The sequence below is a fragment of the Carex rostrata genome, chromosome 5 (assembly GCF_964058835.1).
Source record: "Carex rostrata chromosome 5, lpCarRost1.2, whole genome shotgun sequence".
Lineage (NCBI taxonomy): Eukaryota > Viridiplantae > Streptophyta > Magnoliopsida > Poales > Cyperaceae > Carex > Carex rostrata.
In genome coordinates, this window is record NC_135922.1 from 6,403,371 (window position 1) to 6,421,639 (window position 18,269).

The window sequence follows — 18,269 nt, forward strand, 5'->3', positions numbered from 1 at the left end:
GTCAGCATACTGCCCAACTTTGCAAATTCATTGGATCCAAGTGCTTAACTTCGTAAATCCATTCACATACATATCAAATCAAATCGTGGTGACTTTCAATCAAATCAGATCATAATAGATCGACACAACCTACAACCATACCAGCATGCAAATCACTCAAGTCACATCAATTCGAGTTTAATTTGATTGGGCTATGCAAATGCTATACACAATTCAATGATGCAATCAATGATATTCAACATGACCAAACGAATACATAGTTTAATTCCTGAAAATAAAGTATCAAACAAGTCCAAGAATCCCGCACCTGAATACGATGAGCGTACCGCTTAAATTATGGTTCAGGCGTCTCGAAATGCCTCGCAACGTCTTGCTCAACCGAGCCTACACCTATATTACACGTATACTAGGTTTAACATTGGTTCACGATCGAGAGGTTTACTCGAGTTACTTCTAGGGCTTATACCTTCTTTAATCAATTTCTATGCTTTTGATATCAATTCGTTCGGTTCATTATTTCTTACCAAAATCCTCTAAAACCGCACACAATCTCATCTAGGTCCTTCGGACCATACAAACTCTCCATTTGGTAACAATTTAGGTACCAGTTCTCTATTTTGGTTCTCGTAACAGTTCGATTTACCGTTTGGTTAAACCCTAATTTGGTCAAATCTCAAATCAGTCGTTAAATGTTCTAGAAATTCAAGATCAGGAGGCAACCCTACCGATTACAAGTCTAATTGGTTGGGTTAAGCAAATCAATTCACGATTATGCCCAGTTTCAATTTTGGCACGAAACCCTAGAAATCTAAAATCAACAAATCAGAAGAAATCGTGAAAAAGATTGATAAATAAATAAGCAAGGAGTGTAGAGGAACTAATCCTCGAGCAATTCGAACACAAATCTCGAGTTTAAAATGAGAATCTGAGAAATCGAGAAAATTCGAGGTTTAGAAAGAGAAAATGAGAGAAAAGAATACCGAATCAGGGAGTTGGGAGAGATTCACGGGCGCTTACTCGATTCTAGTTTTGATTTCTCGCAACAATCGAGGGTTTGAGAGGAACGGGAAACTCTCTCGCTCTTTTTCTCTCTGTCGGGTGAAATATCACTTAAAAATGGGGAAAGGAATGAAGTGGGAGAGAGAGAGAAGGTTCAATTTGAGTTTTAGGGTTAAAATTACCCTGAGTGCGGACGCACTCATCCGCAGTGCGGGTGGCTTCACCCGCACTCGGCACTTAGTCAGTTTTCAGAAATGAAATTTAACACAGAAATCACCCGCAGTGCGGGTCACTTCACCCGCAGTCGGAACTTAGTAAATTTTCGACATAATTTCAGAAAAAGTCCGAGCGTAATGCGGACGCACCCACCCGCAGTGTGGGTGGCCTCAACCGCACTCAGTACCTAGCCAATTTCAGGAAAGTTCAGCTCAACACAGCAATTCATGAGTGCGGACGCACCCACCCGCAGTGCGGGTGGCCTCACCCGCACTCACAGAAATTTCAAAAGAAATTTTAGGAAAACAGAAGCCAGTGCGGGTCAGTCACCACCAGTGCGGACGCACTGGACCTAAAAAGGTTCAGAACTTCAAAATTTCGACGCGGTTTCGATTCATACTTAATTTACTCATTTAGAGGACCTTAATTAAGGTTTAAACTTCTATTTTGTTAGCACGATTTTTGATTCCTGCCTTTAAATCATTAAAAATTAATTGTAAAAGTTTCGTAACGTAACACCGCATCGGTCTTACGGGCGCCTCCACGCTTAGACGCCCTGGCCGACCTTGTTTCGTCGGATTTACAGCTGGGGATTTCAACCCGCGCGGTCCGTGTTTTTCGGTAACATAATCGCGTTCTTTGCCCACTGCTGTTCGTGTTTTTCGGTAACACAATCGTGTTCTTTGCCCACTACAATCCGTGTTTTTCGGTAACATAATCGCGTTCCTTGCCCACTGCGGTCCGTGTTTTTTAGTAACAAAATAGTGTTTTTTGCCCCCGCTCAATCGTGTTTTTTCGGTAACATAATCGTGTTTTTGGGTAACAAAATCGTGTCATTTTTCACCGACGCTGGCACCGACAGGGGCCATGTACACACTGCTTGACATGTACATGAGGAGGCGCCCCTTCCAAAAATCATTCCCCCTATAGAGGAATATGCATTTTGGGTCTCTAGCCACGCCCAGGGTTACCACCCCCTGGAAATTCCCCAGGTTTCCCCCCCATTTTATGTGTATGCATAGATTCGGAGCGCCCCGCTCCACTGTTTTTGGTCATTTTTGCCCAACGCTTGCCCCTTCAGCTTGTCGCTGGACTGTTTTCAGGCCATTTTTCACCGACGCTTGGCCGCATCCGCTTAGTTTTCCCCAACGCTTGGCCGCATCCGCTTAGTTTTATCCAACGCTTGGCCGCATTCGGTTAATTTTCCCCCGCTGGACTGTTTTCGGGCCATTTTTCACTGACGCTTAGCCGCATCCGCTTAGTTTTTCCCCAACTGAATTGTTTTCGGGTCACTTTTGGCCAACGTTTGCCGCTTCCGCTTGCCGGTGGACTGTTTTCGGGCCATTTTTCACCGACATTTGGCTGCATTCGCTTAGTTTTCCCCAACACTTGGCCGCATCCGCTTAATTTTCCCCAGCTAGACTGTTTTCGAGTCACTTTTGCCCAACGCTTGCCACTGGACTGATTTCGGGCCATTTTTCACCGACGCTTGGCCACATCCGCTTAGTTTTCCCCAACGCTTGGCCGCATCCGCTTACTTTTCCCCAACACTTGGCCGCATCCGCTTAATTTTCCCCATCTGAACTGTTTTCGGGTAACTTTTGGCCAACGCTTGTCGCTTCTGCTTGCCGGTGGACTGTTTTTTCCGGAATGCTGAGGTGAGCATTATAAATGAGCTCCCAGATTTATTCAATAACACCGTAATATGATTTTGATGCTATTACAGGCCGGGCATCCCCCGATCTACTGAATTCTTGAGACGTCGCCACCAACGTCACCCCACTATTTTGCATGGTGCTTTTATCACTTTGTAATTTAGTGTAAAATGTATATCCGTTAATCTCGTATCCTTGGAATGTTCTAACAACCATTTGTGGTCCTTCGCCCAGCAATCTAATAGTTTCACTTACGGGCGACATTTCGGGGTGTGACTTCACTCTTTCTTTCAGCCATCCTATAAAAGAACAGTTATGCTCGTCAGTAAGCCACTTCTGACTTCTAGTTTAGTTCTGTTGTCGAAGGATTGCCATGTGCTCATCTATATAGGGAGTAACATCTGCCGTGTGTTGTAGTACAATTAAATATGCCTTTAGCAGTTCATCATAATCAGCAACTACGGCTTTCAACCCAATAGTGCCTACTCCTTGGAGCCTTCCCTCGTATTGAGATTTTGGAATGCCAATAGGACCCACACCGGTCATGTCGTTGGTGCAAAACTCAACGATCTCTTCCATGGAATATCCTTCTATGATGCTACCTTCGGGTCAAAATCGGTTCCTTACGTAACTTTTCAAAATACCTATGAATCTCTCGAATAGATACATATACCACAGGAACACAGGACCACAGATCTTAATTTCTCTCACAAGATAAACAACAAGGTGAACCATAACATCGAAAAAAGATGGCAGAAAATACATCTCAAGATGGCAAAGTGTAACGACAACCTCCTTTTGTAAAGCATCTAACTTTACCGAGTCTATCACTTTGAAATTAATTGCATTGAAGAAAAAACAAAGCTTTGTGATGGTTTGCCGAACGGGCTTTGGTAAAATTCCCCGAATTGCAACAGGAATCATATGTGTCATTAAAACATGGCAGTCGTGGGATTTAGGACCAATCAATTTCATGTCCTTTATCAAAACCAGCTTCTTAATATTCGAAGAATACCCTGGTGGGACTTTAATACTATGAAGGCATTTACAAAAGCTTGTTTTCTCGATTTTCGACATTGTGCACATTGCGGGGGGTAGGTATGCGTTTTGTTTCCCTTTATCCTGCGGTGCAAGCTTGGGTCGTATTTTCATTTCTACCATGTCTTTTTGAGCTTTAATATCGTCTTTAGTCTTCCCCGAAATGTTCAATAATGTGCCAATCAAACTGTCGCAAACATTTTTTTCAACGTGCACGACACTTCTAAATATTCCCAGTACGGTAGCTCCCAAAATATGGACCTTTTTTTCCAAATATTTTTCGGTGGTGCTTTGGCACATTTTCCAGAAACAACTTTCAGGTTTTTAACCCGCATGAAGACACCCTTCTCCTCTAACTGACAACGTGCCACTCCAAGCTCAGTGTTCACATTGAATTCTTTCTCCTTCTTACGGTATGGGTGATTAATAGGAAGAAACCTACGATGCCCCATAAAAACATTATTTTTACAATTTTTCAACCTCAACACCTACGTGTCATCTTCACAGATAGGGCACGTGTTTGCTCCTTTAGTACTGTAGCCCGATAAATTTTCATACATGGGAAAATCATTTATGGTGCACAATACGAGGGCCCGCAATTCAAATTGTTCTTTGCCGTATGCATCCCACACCCGGATGTTATCCCTCCACAATTTTTGGAGGTTCTCAATTAATGGTGCGAGATATACATCTATGTCATTTCCGGGTTGTCTGGGTCCTTGGATTAGTAATGACATCATTATATACCTGCGTTTCATGCACAACTAAGGAGGAAGATTGTACATGTATATAAGAACTGGTAAAGTACTGTGCCAACTGCTCATGCTTCGAAACAGACTCATTCCGTCTGTGCTCACCCCTAACCTAAGGTTTCTTGATTCGCCACCAAATTCTGTGAACTCTGTATCAATGTTTCTCCACTGAGGAGAATCAGCCGGGTGTCTTAGTTTAACATCCCTTTTGCGCTCTTCTTCATGCCAACGCAACAATTTCGTATCTTTGGGATTTGCAAATAACCGTTTGAATCTCGGTATTATTGGTGATATGGGCTATCTCGGGGAGAAGGCCGTATGTCAGGATGGGCTTGAACTGGGCTCGTCTTGCTTGGAGTTGCAGGCCAAGAAGAGGTGTTGGAGAGACTGTGATTCGATCTCGGGTCTCGGAAGTCAGAAAAATGACCCCAAAGACTTAGGATGATCTTGGAAATATTGAACTCTGACCTGTGTTATTTCCTACATGTGTATGAGTGTAAGTATGTGTTGTTTGTGGTTCGCCCTTTTCCTGTCGAAAGAAGGGCTTTATATAGGGTGATCTACGTACCGCCTTACCCTTGCCAAGGGTAAGGCAGTTCGTGGGTCAGTTCTGAGATCGTGTGATCAGTTATGCGAACATGTGACCGCGGACATGGCATAACTAATAGTCACACGACGTCATGGATGGTTACGTTGTAACCGACATCGTGGGAAGTTAATGAACGGTTATTATCCGCTAAGCGATTTCAGGGCCTTGAGTCGCGGGATACGGGCTATCCCGATCTATTTTAAGTCAATTGTTCTGGGCTTTAATCGTAATAGGGTTTCAATTGTGGGCTCTGCATTGTATCCCGGGTTGGCCTCTCAACGAAGAGGTCCTAAGTCGGAGGGGTTACTTAGGTTACACACATCTATATTAGCTTAAGAAGCAAAATATTAACAATAGAAACGATGTAAACTCGGAGGGGTTATTAACTCAAAAAATGAGTTTGTTACTCGGAATCATAATGAACTATTTTCTTGCGTTTTCTTTTTGTTCTAAGTCGCTTTGACTTGTCGAACGCGCATGGTGGGCAAATAAAAGCTCTCCATCTCAAATCATCTCTTGTCTTGGGGAGGTAGGCCGTGATGCATGGGGGATGAAATACTTCTATACATTCAATACAAGTGAACATATTTATTCGCTTCCCATATTGGTTGCATACCTTACAGAAATCATCGGCATCCCTAGTTTTTCTTTCAATATCCGAGATCTGTCCTGGATTCATGTTTGTTGGTTTCTCAAGTTGTCATTATCGCTTATGGCATGTATATTATATAGCCAATTTTGTACGCGGTAACAATGTATTACACGTGGTCAAAATTTAGTACCTTTCATGGTAAAACTTTATTAGTGTACGTGGGATGCAACGCGGAAAATTTACTTTACGCGGCGTGCATAATATTAGAAGCGAATTAAAGTGCTATCGCGGAGGATACACGGTAATATATTTTTTTTTTGTTTTTTTTTTACTGACGCATTGAAGTCGTGTGAAAGTGTTAGGAGGATATGTCAGGAGAAAGCCCCCGAGGTCAATAAAAGGAGTTAGCATGAGTAAGTCAGATCAAACAGAAAAGAAGAAAAAGTTCTTATATCATAATTTGCATTATACAGTGGGCGCACTTATTCAGATTCATCGGGTTGATGAATTATGAGGTAGTTGGCGCGGCGCCCCCATCATCTCTACCCGAGACGGATTCTCCGGATCTCCCTTACGCTGGCACTCATTTGTTACTTCCGGGACTGGAGCTGTGGCATCCCCTGGGTCTTGGGCGGCCTCTAACTTGGAGTGCCCTGTCTCGCACAACGTGTTGAATATCTTTTGGCAATTCTCAGCACCTCCCGCTAGGACAAAGTCGAAGAAAGCTCTCCACTTTCCTCTGCCATTGTCGGGTTGTGGGTTAGAGTTACTCATCTCGGAGATGTATAATTCTTACGAGAGGAAAAGTTCGTGTCGAAGTTTGCTCTAGAAGAAGGGTTTATATAATCTTTCCTTTGAGGATTCCAAAGGGCGCGTCTGGTTATTAGCTGTCCAATCAGGCGTTAGTCAAACTGTCAGAGCACTCGATGCGTAACTCAAAGAGGCGTCATTATTGCCTTCCAAAATGATGAATCTACCATGCCACGTGTTAATACTGTTGGGTTTCAGATACCACTTTTGGGGTTTCGCGGTAACCAAAACCCGTTTAGGCTTAAGCTGCGGAAAGAACGTAAAACAAAAAATTTTACTTCTAACTCAAGCCGTGAATTAAAAGGGATATGCCGGAAAGACCAAAGCAGAGTTCCTTCTGAAGTCTTTCATTGCAAGGACCCTTTTAATCATTTTACAGATCTACTCCATGATTGATTTCTAAAACTTTAATCTACTTACCAATTAAATAGATTAATATAACATATTTATACCTTATTTCCAAATCACAGTTGGAATGCAGACCGAGCGAGTAGAGCCTCACCAGGGAAGGAATCGACTCGGAGCATCAGACGTCTGATGCCTCTATCGGTTATCCACCAGGACTAACCAGAGAGCGGTTTATTTCTTTTGCCAGAAATACTATAAACTGCGGAATTCTACAAAAACACTATTCACGGGGAAAAAGACGAAAACCCGTAAACACGAATTTTCGGTTACTCAGTTTCACAAATAAGCAAAACTGACATATCGCGAAATTCGATAAAACACTATTCATCGATCCCGTAAATATTCTCCACAACAACCCGCAAGATTATACGTCAACTACGTATAACTTTCTTTTCTCAACCGAAACACTATTTGGGAGAGAAACCGAGAAAGAGAGAAAATACCGATTCGATTCTGCACGAAACGATACATGTGAATTAGCAATTTTTCTCTCTACCCCTCCACCCCTATTTATAGGGTTTAGGGTCAGTTGCCAAATGACCAAAATGCCCTCCAAGTTCGGCCTATTTACAAGATATGCCATCGAATGGATAAGGATGATGACATGTGGATAAGATCGATGACGTGTCATCTGGATAGGATCGATGACACGTCATGCGGATAAGCACGAATCTGAAAAGACCCGAATGCCCTCGGCCCGAACACAAATAATGTTTGTATAATTATTCTGAACAATTATATATATTTTTCTGCGGTTGTTTGTTTCGGTATCGATGACGTGTCATCTGGATAGGATCGATGACATGTCATGCGGATAAGACGAATCTGAAAAGACCCGAATGCCCTCGGCCCGAACACAAATAATATTCGTATAATTATTCTGAATAATTATATATATTTTTCTTGCGGTTGTTGTTTCGGTAATTTATACAACGTATCCTGCACATTTATAAATTAACCGGTTAACTTTTATACAACGTGTCACACACGTTTATAAATTAACCAATGTTTTTGCTTGTTATTTTTACATAACATTTATAATTTAATTATAACACGTATAATTAATTATAACCATCATACTATTGATCATAACCAATTTATAATCAATCACAATAAGATTCTCCGATTAACTCCTATATGGTGTGACCCAATAGGATCTGTGTTATGTTGGTAAATAGAATTAAACTGTTTTAACTTCTATAATCATAGGAGGCATCTGGCAGTATACACTATGACCATCCAATTACACAGATGATGCTGTACAGTACAATATCACGATCCAGTAAACAATTTACTCGTGTTAGTTTTTTTGTCACATAGCTATCAGATTAGTTTCAAGGTAGGTGTGTGTCATGCTTGTAAACTTAATCTTTTCTTGATCTTGAGCAGATTATCAAATATGATTACTCTTGTAATCATACCGCGCGCTGATAATCTTATTCTATCAAGGGGCCCAGTGATGCTATAGCTCGTATAGAGATACAAGGGACAATAGTACTTTTGGTAAACCATCACTACCTCAGCTAAGTCATGTATACCGAAGAGCTACCATTATAACTGCGTTTTACCGACAGCGTTTGATAACAATCACACATATACATTTCTTAGTAGGAAAGATGAATACCTCATACTTTAGAACTTAACACTGAATGAAAGCATTAATGACACGAACACAATTCCGTATAATGTTTCATTCGGGGTCTGTCAGATATCATGTTCCTGGAACATATATCTATGTGATTAAAATGACAACTCCTTGTCTATGGTCTGTAAAACTTGACCATCATTTAATCCACATACTAACCTTACAGCGGTAATTAGTATTCCTACTAATTACCTTGGTCAGTGACCTTTTAAGAGTATATATCATCTATATTATGGAGTTTCACAATTTCAGTCATGAACTCGAAATGATCCATAAATGCAATAATACTCAAGGCAACAAAATGATATTAATCATCCAATTTATGAACAAATCTTTATATATAATGAATTATCGTATTATTGACTTCTAGATTATTACACTAACAATCTCCCACTTAAGCTAGGAGCCAATCATCGTAGGCCCTACTTATATACAAAACTCTATATTCTCTAAGATCTCGTAGATCCTGAGAAAATCACACAGCCAATCTTCTATGTGTTCTAGACTCATAGAAGCATTAAGCATCTCGTGCTTGGCTTGAGGAAGAGATTTTGTGAGTGGATCAGCTGTGTTGCTGATTGTGTCAATTTTTGCAAACCTTTACATCACCTTTATATTAATTATATCTTTTATAATTAATTATAAACATCTTATTATGTTTACGATCTCTCGTATTAGGTGATAACGTTATAGACGAGAAACATATCCTTAGTTCTCCTCAAGAACTTAAGGATATTCTTTACTGCATTCCAGTGCTTTATGCCTGGATTAGCCTGATATCTACTCGTCACACTCAAAGCGTACGAGACATCAGGGCGAGTGCACAACATGGTGTTTATGATAGAGCCAATAGCCGAAGCGTATGGTACTCTACTCATAGTGCTTTGCTCATCAGTTGTCGAAAGACACTGAGTCTTGCTAAGCTGTGTACCATGATTCATTGGCAGGAATTCTCTCTTAGAATCCTGCATGCTGAACCGATTCAGCACTTTGTCAATGTACGTGCTTTGACTTAATCCTATAAGTCTCTTTGATCTACCTCAGTAGATTTTTATGCCTAGTATATAGACATCCTCGCCCAAGTCCTTCATCGAGAAAACTTTTCTTTAATGAAGACTTTGGCTAATTGCAATAGAGGAATATCGTTTCCTATTAAGAGTATGTTATCTACATATAAGATTAAGAAAGGTGATGACACTCCCACTAGTTTTTCTGTACACATAAGATTCTTCTTCGCATCTTACGAAGTCAAGCTTTTGACTTCTTTGCCAAATCGAAGATTCCAACTCCGTGATGCATGCTTCAATCCATAAATGGATTCAAGAAGCTTGCATACCTTCCCAGCATTTTCTGGATCTTCAAAACCCGTAGGCTGTGTCATGTACACATCCTCTTCTTAAATTTCCATTTAAGAATGCGGTTTTGACATCCATTTGCCATATTTTATCATCATGAAATGCGGCAATTGCTAGGAGTATCCGAATTGACTTAAACATAGCCACAGGTGAAAAAGTTTCATCAATTCCCAGAATTTGTTTGAAACCTTTTCGCTACTAGCCGTGCTTTGTAAATAGTCATATTGTCATCCATGTCTGTTTTCCTTTGATAACCCACTTGTTAGCTATGGGCTTCACCCCATCAAGTGGTACAACTAGGTTCCAAACCGTGTTGTCATACATGGACTGTATTTCGGATCTCATGGCCTCCAGCCATTTATCAGAGTCAGGCCTATCCATTGCTTCCGCATAGGTCAGTGGATCTTCAGTGTCAAAAACTGAGACCTCGTGCAGTCCCAAGTACCTCTCGGGTGCATGGACTGTTCTCATTGACCTACGTAGCACTTGTTCTTCAGGCTATCGAACTTGATCCACAACTGTCTGCAGATCCAATTCTACTTCAACTTGCGTTGAAGCACTTGAGCTCGAGACTAGAACCTCATCCACAACTACTTGTGGACTTGGTACTTCCAGATGCTCATCAGCCAAAAAATCAAGAGGTGGGTTAATCTGATCTAGTTCAGATATTGTATTGTGTGATGTATCTTGAATTTCTTCAAGTATTACATTACTCCCACTACTTCCTTTTGCAAGAAACTTGTTCTCCAAAAGTATACCATGACGAGCAACAACTAATTTGTTCTCGGACTGGTAATAGAAGTAATATCCTTTCGTTTCCTTAGGATACTCTATGAAAAAGCACTTGTCAGATTTGGGACCAAGTTTGTCAGACGTCAGGCGTTTGACAAATACTTTGCAACCCCATTTTTAAGATAAGACATATTTGGGATTTCCCAAACCATAACTCGTATGGAGTCTTTTCAACTGACTTGGATGGAACCATATTTATCGTTAGTGCAGCAGTATCTAGTGCGTGTCCCCAAAATGATTTTGGGAAGGGTGGCGTTACTCATCATGGAACGAATCATGTCCAGCATGGTTTGTTTCATTTTCTTGGCAACACCGTAACATTGCGGTGTCCCTAGAGGTGTGATTTGTGAGACTATCTCACATTCCTTTAAGTACGTTTTGAAAACCATAACTCAAGTATTCGCCTCCACGGTCCTACCGTAATGCCTTAATACTTTTGTTCAGTTGATTTTCTACTTTAGTCTTAAATTCCTTGAACTCGTCAAAGGATTCAGACTTATGTCTCATGTAAGTCAATACTTTCATGAAACGTTTTGAGTCTTTTGTTATTGATTGTTAAACACGGGATTTTCCATTTCTAGCATATAAAGATCATTTAACAAGTAAGATGATCCATAATATGTCTCATGTTATAAATAGAACATCTATTGTCCTTTATAACAAACGAGAAACCATTCATCTCTAAACACGAGATTGATATGATATTTCTAGAAATGGTAGGAACAAAATAGACATTTTCTAGTTCCAGAATAAACCCGCTAGGCAAGTACAATTCTATCCTACCGACTGTAACGGCTGCAACTTGTGCTCTGTTACCAACTCGGAGTTGTACTTCCTTATTGCGTAACTTCCTCTTAGTGCGTGCATATTCGTGCAAATATGAGCACATGATCCAGTATCCAGTACCCAATCATTAAAAGAGGTCGCAACATTAATTTCAATAACATAAATACTTGAGACTGAGACTTTTGAGACATTCTCAAACTTCATATCTCCAAGATACTCCGGGCAGTTTCTCTTTCAGTGACCTTTGCTATTGCTAAAATAGCAGTCAGAGTTAGCAGAAACATTTATCTTGGGAGAGTTCGTTCCCAAAACCAACTTCCCTTTGCCTTTGTACTTTAATAGCCGTTTTTCCCTTTTGCTTTCTTGATCTTTCTCCCACCTTCTTGGATCACGAGAACATGAGAGCTATTCTCAATGTCTATATCAATGATCCTCAACATCCCTTGGAGCTCCTGCAAACTCTTATCCAACTCTTGCTTATGGGAGTTCACAATGAACTTCGAATAGCTGGGAGGAAATGAGTTCAGGATAACTTCCGTGACCAACTCGTGGCTCAACGAACAGTTAAGCTTCTCCAGTTTCTCATCATCGCTTGTCATATGAAGCGTGTGAGTACTGACAGAGCTACTCTCTACTATTTCAGCAGGGACCGGTGTATTTAGGATATATTCCCTTTTCTCATGTATGTCTACCTTTTCGAGTAGGGAGCGTAAAGAGAAAGACGTTTCTTTAGCCATATTTCTACAACGTTTAATGTAAAGATTTTTAGCTTTGTTCATGTAATGTTTTATTCAATAATAAAACTCCCACTGCAAATTTGTTCTATTCCCGTTTGCAGTAGGACCAAGATCCATATTTTCACCAATAACCAAGGCAGTGTATGCATATCATGGTTATCAGTTATCTTAGGTAAGCAAACTTGCTAATCACAACTCTTTGTGATTCTTAGTTTCGTTAAAACATCACGTGTATTTAACGAAGACTTTGCCCCAAGCCCAAAACTGTTTTGGAAATCATTGGTAAGTAACTTCACTCTATTTGGTTTGATATGTCGGACATAACCCTCGACCACCAAAGGTAAAAGGCGATGTCTACTGAGTAGTTTACCCATCAACCAATGAACAATGGTTTGAGGAGGATAGAGTGGGAAGGGCATACTACTTAATATTTAATGGGTTGGTGTTTATGCTTAACAGTGCCAGCAATCTCCAAAGGGGTATGTCAGAAAGAATGACTAATGTGATTCTATTCGTATCTTTATAGCGACCTCTTTCATATGCTTCATTAAGCAGTTGTGGAAAGGAAGTCTTGAATACCGAATGTGATCTCCATTTCTTTTCTTAGCTTATGTCAGAAAGAACGACTAATGTGATTCTATTCGTATCTTTATAGCGACCTCTTTCATATGCTTCATTAAGCAGTCGTGGAAAAGAAGTCTAAAATATCGAATGTGATCCCCATTACTTTCTTTTCTCAGCATATGTAAGAATGACTAAATGTGATTCTATTCGTATCTTTATAACGACCTCTTTCATATGCTTCATTAAGCAGTCGTGGAAAGGAAGTCTTGAATACGAAATGTGATCTCCATTAGTTTCTGTTCTTATCAGTACCTCTTTGATACGCTTAGCTTTGTTTAAGCAGTCAGTTCTTGTAACTGACTTTAGCTACCGTCTATCTTGTAGAGGTAGTTTATATGGTTTCTTATAAAAAACGGTAAATCTAATCTATACGTTTTTATATGATAGCAGTAAATCTGATTTACCTATATATGTGACCGAGTCACGTATATTTCTTTAATTTCGTAATGTTGACCTTGGTCAGCGTTACGGACACGTGAAAGTTGCTTGTCAGAAAAATACCTATTGTGATCCAATTCCTATCTTCCTCAAAGACCTCTTTCATATGCTTCAGTAAGCAGTCGTGGAAAGGAAGTCAGAAAGAAAATGTTCACACAAAAGTATGCACAAAGTTTCAGTACAGCAAGCTGTACCTTTTAACCTTGAATACACCTTCGGTTCAGACTGAAAGTGCACAGTCCTATCGAGTAGTATATTGTCGGGTATCGATCCACAGGGACGGTTGAAACTTAACTGGACTTTACTTAAATTAAATAAACTCTAGAAGTTGCAAATGTGATTTTGGTGTTTTTAAAAAGATAAATAATGATATTCAAAACAATAAATATTTTTGGGGTTTTGTTTAATAAGAATAAAAAGGTGTTTCCAGGGTTTAGATTTCATTTCTGTTCAGCCCCGAGGCATACGGCCCGTATGGATTCCCATACGGCCCGTAGGGGACCCCGAGTTAATGCTGCAGCTACTGTTTTCTGCGTTGGTGCTAATGTTTAGGGTTTCTATCGACCAGATCTAGATACCTAACCTCAACTTTTGCATTTTGGCCTAGTACCCGATTACCGGACTCAAATACTTCCCTCTTAGATGCGTTAAACCTCAACTTTCGCATTTTGGCCTAATTTATCTAAGTCACTTGTCGGTTTACTAAAAGTATCCAAGGACTTTCGCCTCGAGGAAAGTTTCACCTTTCGGGTACTCCTTGGTTTCACCCTACTTCATATACTTTATTCGGTTGGATTAAATGTCATAGACTTGGCTCCTAACACTTAGATGTGCGCATTCATCTAACGGGATGACTAATCGATGCAAGCAACCACAAATAAAGCAATCAAAATACTACACAACAAGGTAAAAACAAATCATTCAACACAAAATCCAAGTAGCATGCAAACAAAACCAAACTAGAAACTACATCTTAGCCCTAGAAACTAAAAGAAAAGAAAACAAATAAAACAAGTAAAGATAATGATAAGGAAGCTCATGGCAAAGCTCGAGGAACGAAGAAGATCCGTCGCAAAACTCTCATTTTCCTCCTCTCTACTTGCTCTCCAAGCCGAGCCGTCGCCCCCAAACCCTAGGTTGATCCCCCCATGATGAGGAATGATCTCTCTCTCATGCCCCCTGGTCTCTCCAAGAAGGATTCTATTTATTCCATGACCTAATCCCCCTTTTTATGGTGTGGAATATCTCATTTAATACCTCAGATTACGCCCCCAGAGGCTTCCTTTTCGGCCTCCTTAAATCATACTGATTTCAGATTCCAGCTGGATTTTCCAATTTAGCGTCGTACGGGCCGTATGGGACTCCGTACGGGCCGTATGGGACCTCGTACGGGCCGTATGCCTGTGCTTTGCCTTGGAGACTTTGTGCTTCTGTTGTGGAACCCTTCTGTGTGGTTGGGCAGATTTTGTACGGCCCGTAGGGAATGTCATACGGGCCGTATGAAAAGTAGTCAGATCCAGTTTTTCGCCCTTTTTCCTGCAAAATACCAAACAAAGCATAGCAGTACCACATTTCATCGAAATACAAGTACAAAGTCCACTTTTATAGGCTTTAAAACACAGGTTTTAGTGTAAATTAGGGCTGTAATTTAGATATAATATGGAGATATCAGAAAACAATGCCAAATGTGATCCCACATTCGTATTTTTCTTCAAAGAAAATTTTCTTTCACGGTTCCTTGGAAAGATTGTAAATCTAGTTTTACCAATTTTCATTTTAAAGCAGTAAATCTAATTTACTCTAAGCTGTAAATCTAATTTACTTATATACAGGACCAAGTCGGGTATATAATCTATCAGTTACCAATTCTTTATTTTGCAGCTATGCTCAGTTCTTATTTATACCATTTAAAGCACATAAACAATTTATATGTTTTAAAATCAGATATTATTTTCGGTCCATAAAGCAATTTGGTAACGTGACAAAGTTCCTTTTGGGCCAGCCATTAGGACACGTGAAAGGGGCTCCCAGGAAAGATCGGGGTCACAAGGACCGCTTAGACTCAATCTTTCCTAGACAGAACCATCTCTTTCTTGTGTGGAAATGACAGCTCTTACTCAGGTACTTTATTGCTTCATCACATTCTTCGATGAACTTTACTTATCCGAAGGTTTTCGAAAAGGCGAAAAACTTACACTAAATTTTGCCATTTCAAAAGCATAGAGTAATTTGGTAACGTGACAAAGTCCCCTTTGGGCCAGCTATCAGGACACGTAAACGAGGGTTAGACGAAAAGTCGAGACTTTTCTTGTCATTAACCTTGTCGTTTACGGGTGGAGATTAACAGTTCTTACTTGGGTACTTTATTGCTTCATCACATTCTTAGATATACTCAAATGCAGTTGAAAGTTTTGAAAACGAAAACATAAAGAAAGCATAAAATCCTATTTTATCTTTCTCAGTCGGAAAACCGATCCAAGAAATGTAAAAGTTTACATTTCATAAGAAAGCATAAAGAAAGCTTAAATCTAATTTAACTTTCTTAGTCGGTAGAACCGATCCAAGAAAATCTCATTTCTAATCGGTTTTGGACTTAAGCTGCAAATGTAAGAATTAAACTGATATGCGGTATATGCACCTAATTTGCATAAGTTATAACTTTTAGAAAATCAATCAGCGGGAGAGCCTTGTGCTCTGATACCACTGTTGGGTTTCAGATACCACTTTTGGGGTTTCACGGTAACCAAAACCCGTTTAGGCTTAAGCTGCGGAAAGAACGTAAAACAAAATTTTTTACTTCTAACTCAAGCCGTGAATTAAAAGGGATATGCCGAAAAGACAAAAGCAGAGTTCCTTCTGAAGTCTTTCATTGCAAGGACCCTTTTAATCCTTTTACAGATCTACTCCATGATTGATTTTTAAAACTTTAATCTACTTACCAATTAAATAGATTAATATAACATATTTATACCTTGTTTCCAAATCACAGTTGGAATGCAGACCGAGCGAGTAGAGCCTCACCAGGGAAGGAATCGACTCGGAGCATCAGACGTCTGATGCCTCTATCGGTTATCCACCAGGACTAACCAGAGAGCGGTTTATTTCTTTTGCCAGAAATACTATAAACCGCGGAATTCTATCAAAACACTATTCACAGGGAAAAAGATGAAAACTCGTAAACACGAATTTTCGGTTACTCAGTTTCACAAATAAGCAAAACTGACATATCGCGAAATTCGATAAAACACTATTCATGTGGTAAATATTCTCCACAACAACCCGCAAGATTATACGTCAACTACGTATAACTTTCTTTTCTCAACCGAAACACTATTTGGGAGAGAAACCGAGAAAGAGAGAAAATATCGATTCGATTCTGCACGAAACGATACATGTGAATTAGCAATTTTTCTCTCTACCCCTCCACCCCTATTTATAGGATTTAGGGTCAGTTGCCAAATGACCAAAATGCCCTCCAAGTTCGGCCTATTTACAAGATATGCCATCGAATGGATAAGGATGATGACATGTGGATAAGATCGATGACGTGTCATCTGGATAGGATCGATGACACGTCATGCGGATAAGCACGAATCTGAAAAGACCCGAATGCCCTCGGCCCGAACACAAATAATGTTTGTATAATTATTCTGAACAATTATATATATTTTTCTGCGGTTGTTTGTTTCGGTATTGATGACGTGTCATCTGGATAGGATCGATGACATGTCATGCGGATAAGACGAATCTGAAAAGACCCGAATGCCCTCGGCCCGAACACAAATAATATTCGTATAATTATTCTGAATAATTATATATATTTTTCTTGCGGTTGTTGTTTCGGTAATTTATACAACGTGTCCTGCACATTTATAAATTAACCGGTTAACTTTTATACAACGTGTCACACACGTTTATAAATTAACCAATGTTTTTGCTTGTTATTTTTACATAACATTTATAATTTAATTATAACACGTATAATTAATTATAACCATCATACTATTGATCATAACCAATTTATAATCAATCACAATAAGATTCTCCGATTAACTCCTATATGGTGTGACCCAATAGGATCTGTGTTATGTTGGTAAATAGAATTAAACTGTTTTAACTTCTATAATCATAGGAGGCATCTGGCAGTATACACTATGACCATCCAATTACACAGATGATGCTGTACAGTACAATATCACGATCCAGTAAACAATTTACTCGTGTTAGTTTTTTTGTCACATAGCTATCAGATTAGTTTCAAGGTAGGTGTGTGTCATGCTTGTAAACTTAATCTTTTCTTGATCTTGAGCAGATTATCAAATATGATTACTCTTGTAATCATACCGCGCGCTGATAATCTTACTCTATCAAGGGGCCCAGTGATGCTATAGCTCGTATAGAGATACAAGGGACAATAGTACTTTTGGTAAACCATCACTACCTCAGCTAAGTCATGTATACCGAAGAGCTACCATTATAACTGTGTTTTACCGACAGCGTTTGATAACAATCACACATATACATTTCTTAGTAGGAAAGATGAATACCTCATACTTTAGAACTTAACACTGAATGAAAGCATTAATGACACGAACACAATTCCGTATAATGTTTCATTCGGGGTCTGTCAGATATCATGTTCCTGGAACATATATCTATGTGATTAAAATGACAACTCCTTGTCTATGGTCTGTAAAACTTGACCATCATTTAATCCACATACTAACCTTACAGCGGTAATTAGTGTTCCTGCTAATTACCTTGGTCAGTGACCTTTTAAGAGTATATATCATCTATATTATGGAGTTTCACAATTTCAGTCATGAACTCGAA